At 35.4% G+C, this 12,398-nt stretch overlaps 1 protein-coding gene across 2 annotated transcripts in view; it reads left to right on the plus strand.

The window, feature by feature from the left end:
* The window catches only part of LOC105379986 (alpha-2A adrenergic receptor), a 393,199-nt gene that overhangs the window by 165,372 nt on the left and 215,429 nt on the right, over positions 1-12,398 (plus strand). The gene's annotated exons all lie outside the window — the stretch shown is intronic.

The raw sequence follows: 12,398 nt of genomic DNA on the forward strand, positions 1-12,398 counted from the left end.
ACTGTTTCTTTGGACGTGAGTGTTTTAGGTTCATTACTATGCAATATTGACACTGTGCCGTGGTGAATTTTAGGATTATGTTTATTGGCCGCAGACTTTATAACCTACTAGCTGTTCCCGCGCGCTTCGCTTCGCCTTAAAAACTTTTCCCGTGGGAATTCCGGGATAAAAAGTAGCCTATGTTCTTTCCCAGGGTCAAGACCGTATGTATAACAAATTTCATTCAAATCCGTTCAGTAGTTTTGACGTGAAAGAGTAACAGACAGACAGACAGACAGACACAGTTACTTTCGCATTTATAATATTAGTTAGGATTTATTGGTGGCATTTACTATGATTCATAGCAACATTTTGCAGCGCAGCATCTGTTCACACACAGTACTCGTGGATCGGACGCGAAGATTTATGCTTTTAGGTTTGATGAATAAGTTGTAGTTATTTTTAACCCTCGACAGAAAAAGAGGGGTGCTATAAGTTTAACGTGTCTGTAACATGTTTAGGACCTTACCCTTTACCTTCCTCCACCCAAAGGTTGCCTAGAAGAAATAGCTTTTAGCGATAACACTGCCTATGGCATTGTAACCACTGTATAAATGGTTATTTGTGTTCTGTTTCGAAAATTAAGTATTCTATTTCATTCTATTCTTGGAGTCATTTGGTGTCATTGTCCCTGGAACTTTTTCATTGCGCGTGAGTGATGCAACAAGACACATGTGCAGTTAATGCACTGTTCATAATTTTTGGCCGAATGTCCACTATACAGGGGGTTGCAAAACGGGTACACTAACCCGAATCCTACATGTGCAGCATGTTATATCTAAGCTCGAAAATGAAATCAGAATTTCAAAATTGTACATTAGGTTTCGGCTTAGTATACCTTTTTTGCATTTATTATGAATGTCAAAATAAGTTTGTGATCACCTCCCACAGTCGATCCGTTTGTCTATTTTTAACCGACTTCAAAAAAAGGAGGAGGTTCTAAATTCGTCGGGATTTTTTTTAAATATATTTTTTATGTATGTTCACCGATTACCTACTCCGCCGTTTATGAACCGATTTTGAAAATATTTTTTTTGTTGTATTGGGTTGAGCTCCCAAGTGGTCAAATTTTTTTTCAGAATTTTATCTCACCCCCAAGGGTGGGTAAAGAGGTAAAAATAGGGTATGAATTTCCATTTTGGGCACATATTAACCGATTCTAATGAAATTAAGAACGTAAATATTGTTCTTATAACAAAAAAATATGATGGTGACCTTGAGCTGATCTGATGATGGAAACGGAAGGCAGTCAGGGGAACTCCTCAACGGTAAATAGCAACTACTTCGTGTTTAGGCTTGAATGATTCGTATTGATTAGTAGGATTTTTTGGTATCATTTGCACCTTACTTTTGATTTAAAATTATTGCAAATAAACTAAAAACTATAAAATAAAATAATACCTAATTAAAAAAAATAAAAAACCGACTACAAAAAACCACTAAAATGTAAGAAATAATTTAAGGTTTACACAAATTCTACTCGTATGTGACAGTACAAATATACCTAAGCAGGAACTGTTCTTTTTTGAAGTTTGTGCCATATTTCTTCAGATTACTTTGTCACCGCACCAACATCAAAAAAGAACAGTTCCTGCTTAGGTATATTTGTACTGTCACATACGAGTAGAATTTGTGTAAACCTTAAATTATTTCTTACATTTTAGTGGTTTTTTTCTCTGTTTCATCACTTACAGAATGGCATAATATCTCTACTCGGTTAGTTTTAATTAAACTATCGATCAATATATTTTTTTCCTTTAAATAGCTGGCTTGCATTTCAATGAAACACAATAAGACAGATTAGCTTCAAATATAGAGTAACATTTATCTATGGAAATTCAAGCTCGCGCTCTCACTAACATAATCATAATAGTCATTTACAAAGTATCATATTTATTCCTTTTTTGTTTATCATACGATTTAATTTATGTTTTTAATACTAGGTACTTTGGAACAATAACAATCTGAGCTGCTTTGAAAAAAAAACTAAAATTTAAATGAAATTAGGTAAACAGTTGAGGATGTGGCTAGTAGGTTTTGCAACATCCTGTATAGAAATCATCCACTTCCTAGGCATTGCCGATGCCGTTTCTCTATACATTTAAGAAAATCCGTTTGTTCCGATATTGAAAAAAATATAATATATCAGTAATAATTTGATGGTAAATCTTTATTTCTTAATTAGCTATCCTATTTTGCAACAGTACCTATCTAGCTACCCTTTCCTACTATAACAACTACTGCCCTTCTTTCTGCTACTGAACCTCCTGTAGTTTGAGTAGTAGATAGTGCTCATAGCATTAAGTCCACTTGATTGTACGTACATCTGCTTTTTTAATTTGTGTATTAAAGGCGACATGCACCAAAACCTTAAATCTCGATTTAAGAAACGTCAGTCCATATAAATTTATGGCTTAAATCGAGATTTAACACTAAATCTAAATTTAATGTTTTGGTGCAAGTGGCCCTTAAGTATTAATAAATAAAAATAAACTACCTCTAAACCCACTAACCGCGTCAATGCTCTGAGCGCGAATTACTAAATCGGTTTCCAACAAGAGCACAAATAGCCCCGTGGGAAGCTCTTCCAAGAACGGCGGCTTACGAACATAATTGTTACCCACCAAGGGGGGTCACTCTACATTAAGAAAAACTAAGGCCTTGTTTCACAACGTCTGGTTAGTGGCTACCTGTGAGATAAAATAAATGCTGTTACTGTTAAAAAAAAATAACAGAGAGTGACAGCATGTATTTTATCTCACAGATAGCCACTAACCAGACATTGTGTAACAGGGCTTAAGTTTCAAAAAGCAGTCGTTAAGCCTAGTCAGAAGCCTTCGGGCAGCTTGATAACAGTCAGGCTGACAGTCGGGTTGCCCACTTACCCGACAACTCTCCCAGCACAAGCTTGCTTGTTGGGATCCACCAACCTGACTAGGCCGGCATGGTGGACTAGGCCTAAAACCCTTCCTTCTTTGGAGGAGACCGGCCCAGCAGTGTGGACGTGATGGGTTGTTGTGTTGATGATGAAGTTTCCAACCACTGAGGCGCTAACCACTTCTTTATGTCGTTGTACTAAACCTAAGGATAAATTATTAAGTAATAATAATAATATTATAAACCTATCCATTGCGTGAGAGTTTTTAATCAACTTCGAAAAAAGGAAGAGGTTCTCAATTTGTCTTTACCTACCATTTTTACTTATTTATACTTTTAGTAGTTGTTCCCGCGAGCTTCGCTTCGCCTTAAAAAGTTTTCCCGTGGGAATTCCGGGATAAAAAGAAGCCTATGTTCTTTCTCAGGGTCTAGACCAAATGTATACCAAATTTCATTCAAATCCGTTCAGTAGTTTTGGCGTGATAGAGTAACAGACAGACAGACAGACAGACAGACAGACAGACAGACAGACAGACACAGTTACTTTCGCATTAGTTAGGATTGCACAATTTACAAAACTAGATGTACAATCAGGTGGACTTAATGCTAAGAGCATTCTCTACCAGTCAACCTGCAGGAGGTTCAGGAGCAGAAAGTAGGGAAGTGCAAAAAAAAACAAATTTATAATTAACACATGTTGCATGTTTTTTGTGTGTATGTTCACCGATATCTTCGCCATTTACTGTTTACTGTCAAGCTGGAGTAACCTCGAGGCGCCGCGGAAAAATATCGGATAGCCATTTTTAATGGACGATATTAATAACAAATCTGGAGCTGTTTTTAAGCTTTGTTTTTATTTGTTTGTTGTGTATGTATGCATAAGTAGTTATGTGTTTTGTTTGTAATGTATGTAGTACACTTACCTCTAAATACATGTCTATTTTTTCCTGTAATGTTGGTTTAGGCAGCGAAAGCAATCTGAGCAAATCATGACGTCATTTCCCCTTTTAAAATTGTGAACTTAAGTTAAAAACATGGCTAAAATACGTATACAAAATAACCTACTCATAGGTACAAATTTTGTTATAATGTTTCCGATAATAATAAAAATATAGGGTAAAAAGAAGGAAAATGTTGCCCATTGACAGGATTTACAGTTTTTTTTAATGCAGCCTGTGTAGTGAGTAGTGTCCCACTGCTGGGAAAAGGCCTTACAAATGTCCAAAAATAATCCTTCTTACCAACATCGACTCAGGATGTTTAACCGTGATTTGGCCACGATGTTTTTAATCGTTCCCAACAGATAACCGTCGACGGCTGCAGTGGACAAACGCTATAAGCCTAATTGGTTCAGATTTGAGGCTCTATCTGTGAAACGTCCGAAATTCACTTGAAAGCTATTTTCAGTAACATTCTATGTCTGGATCGGCTAAGTCGATAGCTGGGCTTACCCTTTGTATTTCAACTGCAACGCAAGCTTGCAGTATTTGGAACTAAACATTTAGGGCCACTTCCACAAACATATATATGACTTATGAAGGTTTATATCTTATCCAAAAGGTAGCCCAAATCTTTTTACGTTATTTTATATGAACAATGAACAAACGTCCTGACTTTCTTTCAATAGCAACGTTAGCGAATGCGTACTGAATGTCTATTCTCCTCCTTAAAAGACAGTTCCACACGAATCACAAACTGTCATTTAAAATTTAGACCTAAACAGGACTTTTTCGAGGGTCCGTTAAAGAAAAGTTTATATAGAATTAATGAATTCAGTGGTTGATGTTCGAAAGACAACGCTTTTAATAGACTTAATGAAAGATATAAGTATAACTTAGAAATACCTAAAAGTAGAACGAAATCTTATGACCGTACAACAAAAATGGCTGCCATCAAAGTATTTAACAAACTGCCAGATGACATCAAAATGCTAAAAGGCAATAAATTCTTAAATAGAGTAAAACAATTTTTATTGGTGATAAGTCCCTACAGCCTCAATGAATTTCTTGAATTTAAATGCGAATAGGTACCTACTTATAACGAATAATAATAAATAATTCCATTAGTGTATAATTATAAATTGTTAAATCTATTTTGAATTGAATTATCAAATTGAATTGTAAATGTAATGTCATTAATTGTTATTGGTCTATTGTAAATAATGTATAATTATAAATTGTTAAATCTATTTTGAATTGAATTTTCTAATTGAATTGTAAATGTAATGTTATTAATTGTTATTGGTCTATTGTAAATAATGTAAATATTAAAATACTATTTTAAACAATAATATTGCTACACCCATGGGTAAAATGACATTGTGTCCATAATGTGCTGTGTAACATCTTACTGCAACATGTTATTTATTGCAATAAATATATTTGATTTGATTTGATTTGATTTGAATAAAATACATACGCATTTTTAACTTAACTTAACTTACGCATCTTTATTCATCTTTGTTCAATTCTGTTGACGACTGGACAATATATAAATTTATTTGTGAGCGTCCTGTTTAAAACATGTTTAGAGACTTTCGTGGGAATAAATCCAGTTTTATAGTTCCATGATGGTCGCACAACTGTGTTTGCGACATGAGAATCTGACTCCTGAAGGCTCGATAAGGCCGCTAGGGAAATTTACGTGAGGCTGTGAGACTGCTCGCCTTGTTTAACTTTCACTTGCCTCAGGTTTGTTCGAGTTTCTTGTTCGTTTATTACTTAGTGAGCGCCCGTGGTGTGTCTACGGACGAATTGCGGAAAGTCAACGTTGGGAATGGTTTAGGCTGGTGATTTTGTGTTTCACGTATTTAGATAGATACATACGAGTACATACATACATATGCACTCACGACTGTAATCCCCGCAGGTGTAGTCAGAGGTGGCTCACAAGCGAGCCACCCACTTTTCGCAGCGCATTTGTACTCACGTGATAGGTTGCGAACCCTATCGCCGTTTTTGGGATAAGTAAAATGCACTTAGGATACACATCTAGAATCAAAATGTGCAGCTAGATAGATAGATACGTAAAATATTGATTTTCCTAATGAAGGAACATTGGTACTAATACGTTGTAAGCAGGTAATCAATGCAGGCAGGTACGCTTAAAACTAAAAACTGTTTTTTTAACTTACATCACTGTTTTTTAAATAAAATATATTTTATCGACATCTCCATGGCCATCAGACCTCAAGCTAGTAAAATACTAAGTACCTGTATGATTTTATCCTACATTTATATATAGTACATAGTACCTACGTATACGGTTTTATTTGTCAATACGTTTCTTTTCCACTAACAGTCCATCTTGATCGTATATTGTTAATCTAAGCATCTAGCAAACAAACTTCTCATAACGTAGCTACAAAGTGAGGGCAACTTATGCCCGTTTTCACCAAGACATCCTAAATTTTAGGAAACTTTTAACTCATTTTAAAGATCTCCTAAGCGTAAAATGGTTTTCACCACTGACAAACTGTCACTTAAATCCGTTAGGGACTTCTTAAAAGGAGGTGGAATTTCGGCCTCTTAAAGTAAAGTGACAGTTTTAACTACTACTACTACTAACTACTTGGATACTTGGACGTTTTAAGAAGGTTCAAATTAACTAAAGAAAGTGTTCTATTCCTGCTTACTACTTAAATATTGAGTTCCGATTAATAATACCATTGTGATTTGAGTGAAAATATCTATTTGATCTAAATAAAAACATATTTTATTACACTAATCAACACTCTGTTCCACGAATGAATACTGATTCATGATATTGCTGATGCTAACAATATTGCACTATGCCACTTCTTCTTCTTCTTCAAGTTCCGTCTCCTAACGGACCAGAGAAAAGCAAAGGTGGATTTCTTCAAAATAGTTTCATGAAAATAATTGTCCGCGTTTTCTCTTTTCCGCCATTGCTTCCTGCACTTTATTAAATTATACTTCTTCTCTTTTGGAAGGATAAAATACAATTTTTGTTTACTTATTTACAAACAAAACGTAATAAATAAGGCGATGTCAACAAATATTATACTTTTAAAAGCATAGACAATTGACAAACAGCCAATGTTGACAGAAAAATGAATGAATGAAATTGAATCGGTAAAAAACATCACTAGTATTTAGGTGACGGATTACTAGGAAGTTTCTAGCTTGGTGAAAATGAATTTACGTAGGGATTGGATTTAAGATGTCTCTTAGCTTAAGAAACTTTTAGTAATATGACTGTTTAGGATGTTTTGGTGAAAACGGGCATTAGCCTCCTCTGAGCGACGTGTATGCGAACTCCTTAGAGTGTTGGAAACTTTTTCTAGGTTATTATTGTATTTATTTATTTGTTCGTGTTTGTCGTCGCCTCCTTGCCTTTTTATTTATTACCTATAGCGATTCTTTCCAACCAGTGTATACCTATCGCGAACTTGTTTTGACTACAATTTCCGGATTCAAGTTGTATGTATGTTGTTGAATTTGGCACTAATTACTTTGTAAATGTTAGGTACTTAGTTCTAACTTCGCGATAGGCTCCCTGCGCCGTGAACGTGACACTTTAAATTAAGTACCTAGTCTGTAGTAAAAATAAGTACTTTTTTAAAACTACTTTTTCCAACCTTCGTACGGTGATTTGAGTACAAACTCTACAATACAATAGGTACAATACTCTTTATTTGAACCAAAAAAGAACAACATACAAAATATAACTTTAAAATAAAAACAGTACACACAGGCGGCCTTATTGCTTATAGCAATCTCTACCAGACAACCTTTGGATGGAAACTCTAAAGAGGGGTAATGTTTCTTTGCCCCCGTCTGTACATAATTAGGTACAAACACTTTGCCTCCGCCATGGCAAATGACAAATACACCATTCTCTTTCTACAACAGCCATCTTTTGTACTGTTGCGACAAACTGGCAAAACATCCATATTTTAAACTTCACACTAATTGCCAAAGTTTAACAATAATAACAAAACTCATTGTTTTATTGCCAACAAGTAGCGACTAGTTAGCGTAAAATATTTGAATGGCATTTGTTTACAGAACAGTAAAAACTTTACCGACAGTAAAGTTACAACATTGTCAATGGAAGGCATATTGTGAAGACCGCATCTTAATTAGATACCTACAACGTTAAATTTAAATTAACGAAACAGAAAATAACATTCAATACCTAATGATAAAGATGTTGTCACCTAATGTAAGCTTTTTACAGGTCTACAATAAGTATAGGTAGGTAGGTAGCTGCAGAAACGAGTCAACTGTTATATTGTCATACATACACAATGCAAGAAACGGCACAAAAATATTTATAGAATACGATATCTTATAAAGAAAATAATAATATCAGTTCTGTGTGCGTACGTACGCTTGGCAAGTTCAGTTTCAAGTTTACGTCATCATTTTCAGTCAACACAACGACTTACTATAACTTATAGTTAACGAGACCAATGAAACAAAATATCTTCATAGATCGGTACCTACTGTAATATCAAACGAAGAAAAAGAACTATAACATTACCTATAAATTGCATACTGGAAGGGTGAACGCAACAAGTGGAGTTCACTTTCACTTTGACTTTGACAAGACGGTAGCAATAAATACGAGCAAATCGAATAACAATCGTGAGCGGGAGAACGGAGGAAGTAGTTAGTTATACACTTACCACCTCGCGTGCCACACTCCGACACTGAGAATACTCAGAATAATGGCTACTGAATTAAAAAGAAAGTGTGAAAAAGAAATGCTGGATAAATAACATAACGTAACCAACGTTTAAAAATCGCGACATTCGACACTAACTTTTGAACAGCTGAACCGATTTTTATGAAACCTGGCTCTACGTACGCTCAGAACACTCAAGGTAACATAGAAACAAAACGAAATCAGTTCAGCCGTTTGAGAGCTACGCTACCACACACATATACACACACACACAGATAGATTGACACTCTTTTTCCGTCGGGGGTCAAAACCCCTAAAACAAGGTATACATTTTGGTAGCATTTGCCATGATATGCGTAGCGTGGTGTAACAGATGGATGTCGTCTAATATTTTATATAATGTAAAATCAGAAATGATTACTGAAAATTCAACAGAAAGAGTAATTTATAAAAGGATTTCACACACCCATTCATGTAGGTTTGTCCAAAGCTCACACAATTAATGTTAAGTTAGAAAGATGCGAGAAATAAATCTCATTATATTTTTAAGGCTTTTCTTTGATGTAACTTATCTTTGTCAAATAATTGACGAAGAAGTCAAAAGTAAATTGTTACAAAAAATAACGAACGTAATACTCGCCATTACTTTTTATTCAACTGAGAGGTTTTAAAATCCTTAAAATACCAATCTGGTATTATAAGAATGAACGTAATGAACCTTACTTTAATTTATTTTTTTAGCTTTTGTCTACGATTATTGGAGGCCGATGTCGGGGTGCCCAAAAGCACTACTGAATCATTATACCTATCTGCTTTATGTTTATTTACCAAAATATTTATAGGTATCAATTAAAAAGTTCCAGGGCCTATTGGCATTAAATAACTCGTAAACGGCAAACGCAGTAGCTTAATGACGCCATGTGCAACATTGCAGCAAGTTGATTATTCATTTACGTAGCAGAATATTACCAACTTAAAACGTCAATATTGTGTTTAAATGTTTGCAAAAATAGGGCTACCAGAATAAAGACTACCAAAATAAATGGTGTCGGCATTTTGTAAGTTGAACTTTTTCATTGCTAGCTAGTGTACTACTCTATGTAGTAAGACATTCGATACAATTGCACAGCACATAAGCCAAGCAAGTCTTTGTAAGCCTAGAACGCTAACTCACATGAAGCAGCCATCAAGTATTCAAGTATTCTGCCGGCAAATTGACCGGAAACCAGAGCTACCGGTCCGGTTATACAAGAACCGGTGCATTTGTATTGCAGTGAATCCTTGGGGGGCTATTGGGTCTTGTGTCTTTGGCTACCAGTTTCAGACAACGCTAAATTTATAACAGAAGTGAGTGCCATCTTCAAAATGACATATATTCACGAGCAATGAGAAGGTTACGGTGACAATAGCACCAAATTACTCCTAAACGGATAAGGCTAGCTTGATGATGGTCTCCGCAATATCGAACATTTAAAAGCGCATCACAATAATATACATATACAACTGAAAACATAAATATTGTGTACCTATAGAATTGATATAGGGTCTCAGCCATGGAAGTAATAATACAACAGGAATTGCACTGAATTGAATTAAACTGCACCAAAAAAACGAGCCGACAGAGATAGTCAGCACGGAGCCCTCCATCTCTTTCTATTTTTGGTGACCATAATTTTAGGTAATTCATGAGACATCACTTCTAATCTATCATGTCGCGAATAGGTGTCGATGGTCTCAAAGTCACCTATTATTCGAATAATTCGATTGCAATGTAGGTACGAATGTATTTTGGTGATATGACAATTGAGTAAACAAATGGGGTGAAGGTAAAATTTGTATAGATTGTCAAAACAGGTTAACATTAAACGCAACTATGTACCTAAAGCTGCGTACACACCGGGCCAACGAACGCCCAACGAACGCCAACGGTTATCCCAACGATGGATATTAACATACATAATACAGGGCAGATTGCAGAAACGAAGGCCAACGAAAAACGTTCGTTGGCGTTCGTTGGCCCGGTGTGTACGCGGCTTAAAACGTGTTTACTCTGTGGGTGTTCCGTTTACATAGTCTAGTAAAGTGTAGTTGATGAAAATCATAAGATTTCAAAAAAATATCTCAACCTAAGTGCTTCCGCCGGTTTTAAGCTTGCTAAATTATCTTATAATACTCATATCTATCACCAAAAAAATCAACAGCTCATAACTCTTTACCAGCCTTATAAGATAACAGTCACAATAATACCTAATGATACTTACGTATAAAATAAAACTAAAAGTTGAATGAAACAGGTCCTAATTAATGGAAAGTGATTCAAAAGTACGAATGAATGGTCACCCTAACCATAACGTCTCTCACAACAGTATAAACGTCATCCGTCATCTTGACAACTTCGGTCTTGTCGTAAAGCATTTAGAAAAATTACCAATATTTTTTATGAAATTATTATTCATACAAATACCAAATATTTCATTAAAATTACATGTTTATAATGATTTATTATAAATTTGGTTTTGAAAATGATATAATATACAGTAGTCTATGGGTTAATTTAATATGTTTTTTGCATAGCTCTCTTCGTACAAAATCTACTAAAGCTTACACAACTAAATCCTGGCAATTGTTAGAAAGAGAGGAAGGGCTCTGTGGTAACCCTCTCTATCGGCTCGCGGCCTCTTTCACTTCAAATATAAGTCTTAAGGTGAATTCGTTAGGTCTATTTTTGTTTGCATCATTTTGGTGAGTGCGCATTCCAGTTGTATTATTACTTCCATGGTCTCAGCACATACAAGTGTAACGTAAAGGTATCGCCTTTTTTTCTTCTGTCAACCAGGCGTTCGCGAGCTCGCGTTCTACTGATCAAATGCTATAAGAAAAAGAGGCGATCCCTTTACGTTAATATGTGTGGTGACCTATAAACTAGATTAACCTAAAGCCCGTATCAAATGGTCAAATAGAACAATATTATAATTATGTCATACACGTCTAATACGCGTAAACACCCCTTTGTATTGTCAACTCCATACATAGGCACCAACGTATGTCCCTACATAGGTATACACTTCTTATATACCACTGTGGGCTGTGTGGCTAGGATATTATTATATTACTTACTAGCTGTTCCCGCGCGCTTCGCTTCGCCTTAAAAAGTTTTCCCGTGGGAATTCCGGGATAAAAAGTAGCCTATGTTCTTTCCCAGGGTCTAGACCGTATGTATACCAAATTTCATTCAAATCCGTTCAGTAGTTTTGACGTGAAAGAGTAACAGACAGACAGACAGACAGACAGACACAGTTACTTTCGCATTTATAATATTAGTTAGGATTGTGTACAGGGTATCCTCGATGTGTTATGTATCAAGGCGACTTTGATTTTAAATGCTAATTTTGAAAAGGCTTTTATCTATGCTTTCAATGATCAGGTAATTTAAATTTTCGCTACGAAGAATTAACTCTAAATATTATAGCTCTAAGTACATTAAACACCGTCATGAAGAAACCCTGATAGAGATAAGTTAATGTTTTAGCTACCTGAACCCTTGGCCCACGGTTAGCAAACTATAACAATGACTACTACATATTACGCTGGGTAATGATGATGGCCACATAAGCCTGATATGATAACTACCGTTGATATTTAATAACCTAACCACCGTTTACCCCGATATTTAAAAGTAAAAGTCGCACTATTTTTTAACGGCTAAGCCGCTTTTGATAAAATATGGCTAAGAACCCTTAAGGTAACATTACCTATCATCAAAGAAAAACAAATCGAAAATTGGTTTAACCATCAGGGAACTACCTCACCCTAAGTTATATTGCTCCAAC

The sequence above is a fragment of the Plutella xylostella genome, chromosome 26 (genome assembly GCF_932276165.1).
Source record: "Plutella xylostella chromosome 26, ilPluXylo3.1, whole genome shotgun sequence".
In the NCBI taxonomy this organism is placed as follows: domain Eukaryota; kingdom Metazoa; phylum Arthropoda; class Insecta; order Lepidoptera; family Plutellidae; genus Plutella; species Plutella xylostella.